Raw genomic sequence first — 2,736 nt, 5'->3', positions numbered from 1 at the left:
TATTAATGCTAAGCAACTTCTGATTGGAGCAGCCAAGCTCTACATAAAAAGTACAAGGGTGTTAGGGGTTGGATTGAGCTGAAAAACGCGTTGAAGGAAGAATTCGGTAAAAAGCTATGTTCGGCAGAGATACCCAAGATTTTGCGCAAAAGGCAAAAACAACCAAAAGAGACATGCCTCGAGTATCTCTATAGTTTAATGGAGATCAGCAATCCGATAAATCTTGATGAGGAAAGTCTAGTATCGTACTTCATAGATGGCATCCCAGATAGCAAGATCAACAAGGCAGGGTTGAATCGAGCGAATTACATTAGGGAACTTAAAGCCGAATTAAGCATTTACGAAAAGATGAAGGGTAAGGGAAATACTAAAGACAATTTGAACAGGGAATCGACAGGTAAACCGACTCAGAGCCATTTTCAAAGGAAATGCTTCAAGTGTAACAGCGAAGGCCACATTGCTAAGGATTGCAAAGGCGAAGTAATATGTTATGCAACAAGAAAGGACATATCTCTAAAAATTGCAATGAGAATAAAGAAACTATTTCCGTTAAGAAAGAGTTTGCAAACATACTGGATGTAAAAGCTGTTACAAAAAGATGAAAGCTGAAAGAGTGACATTCATAGCCATGATTGATTCGGGATGTGAATTGTGTTTGATGAGAGAGGACATTTTCAGAAGTTTTGACGGACTGAAGCTAAAGCCAGTAGTTAAGCACCCGAGAGGTATCGGCAAGGGCGAACTTGTGACCGTAGGATGTTTCGACGTCGATCTTGATGCTGATGGTGTATGCTTCTCGGTAACTTTCCATGTCGCCAAACAGAACGAACTCGAGTACTCTGCGGTTGTGATAAACGATGTGCTACAGTCAGTCAACGTAATGTTCAGTTCCAACGGCGTCGAGTTCACGGCAAAAAAGAGAGACTTTGCATCGACATTTAATGGAATGTGTGTCACGGAGATAGTCGAGAAAAGTTCCGTCCTAGATAAAATTAATTTATCTCAACTGTCCGACAATCAAAAACTAAGGGTACAGGAAGAGGAGAAACAGATCGCAGCTATCCAGTCGCCCTCCAAAAAGACCAGGAAGCAACCAGTAAAGGAAGTTCCACCATCGAGAGAGGAATAGTCCGACGCTGAGGAGCAGATCGACGATCAGGTTGAGGACGATAGAGACTCCGAGGCAGAAGACGCGGCTGATTTAATTGATGATGTGGTTGAGGAAGATGAAGATGAGAATAGTGACGAAGAGGAAGATGATGACGAGAAGGTGGAGCTAGGAGAGGTTTCAAAGACCTCAGACGCGGGGAAGGAAGAAGACTCCGACAAAGATGATGAAGCCCCTGTAGAGAAGCCTGTTTCCAAGAAAGGCAAGGAAAGTAAGAAACCCGAGGAATCCAACTCTGAAGGATTAAAAGGAAAGAGCGGAATTCCTACAGTGTCCGTTGGTAGGATTCCCATAGGAACGCCAAAAAATCAGATCGTCTATTTCGCGAACTTACAAAATGAATACAAACATAAGGATGTGGTCACATTATTCGCCAAGTTCGGACCGATCTATGCAGTACACCGTATCACTAATAAGTTGGGTTCCAATTCAGTCATTGTGGCCTTTGATACGCCGGCTGGAGCAGAAGCCGCTTTGCAAGCCAAGCATAAGGCGCTGACTCTTGGAGAGAATGTTTTGACCGTATCTCAGGCGAAGGACAAGGAAGCTTTAAATGATCGCACAGTTGTGGTTACCCTGTTTGAACCAAATGTCAACAAAGAGGATATCAAGAGCATTATCGAGAAAGTAGCTCCCGTGGAGGATGTAACTTTAACTGCTAACCGCCTTATCCCCAGAGCATTTGTACGTTTGGAGTCAGTAGATGATATTCCAAAAGTCCTAAAACTGCACAGCACCGAGCTCTTTTCTCGCTTTATTACGGTGCGACCTGTTTCGTTCAAGGCGTTGTCAAAGTCCAATAAATTTACCCTGGTCGTCGAAAATGTAGGCAAGCACGAGTCTTACAGCTGCGATGCCTTAGAGAAGATATTAAAAAAATGTGGCGAATTGAATTATGTTGACGTTGTGTGCAGCAAAACAGTTTTAGCTTTCGTCACATTCAAGCAACCTGAAGGAGCTACAAAGGCTATTGCACAACTCCAAGGAAAGACTGTTAACAATGTGGAGCTATCATGTCAGTAGCACGGGGAGGGCTATTCTAGTGACAAACTTGACGTCAGATACTACTGAAGCTGACCTTAGGCAATTGTTTACCAAGAGCGGCGAAATCGAGAGCATCCAGATGTTGGGCATTAAGGCCGTAATAAAGTTCACGACCGATGAAGGCTTCTGTAAATCATTGTTGGCCAACGAAACTATCGTCAACCGCTTACCTATATTTATCGTGCCCAACTAAGCTGAAGCACAGATTAATTAAAAGACGTACTGCAAAGAGCCACGCCCCCCGAAAGTTCCAGAGGAACACATTTGGCCTCAAACCTTTTAATAAGCGTCCGTCACATGAAAATGTAATGTAAAAATAATCACGAGCGTTATGAAGTAAAAAAAAGGTAATCAGAAGGGACCAAACATTACTACGACAGCAGCCGAATACATGAAAAAATGGGGTTCATTCAGGGGCGAATGAAGATTCAGGATAGCCGATTGTGGGATATGGGTATATTATTAGCAGCCTATGTAATTTCATATGGGGACACACTGTTCGGAATTCCACAATCTCGTAGCTT

General features: G+C 43.1%; 1 pseudogene; it reads left to right on the top strand.

The window, feature by feature from the left end:
* The first annotated feature begins 256 nt into the window (after positions 1-256).
* Positions 257-2,526, top strand: LOC108118146 (annotated as a pseudogene).
* Positions 2,527-2,736: the final 210 nt, after the last annotated feature.

Source organism: Drosophila eugracilis, unplaced genomic scaffold, assembly GCF_018153835.1.
Source record: "Drosophila eugracilis isolate 14026-0451.02 unplaced genomic scaffold, ASM1815383v1 contig_1890, whole genome shotgun sequence".
In the NCBI taxonomy this organism is placed as follows: Eukaryota; Metazoa; Arthropoda; class Insecta; order Diptera; family Drosophilidae; genus Drosophila; species Drosophila eugracilis.
Note: the sequence above shows the minus strand (reverse complement) of the source record. Positions and strands in the feature narration are given on the sequence as shown.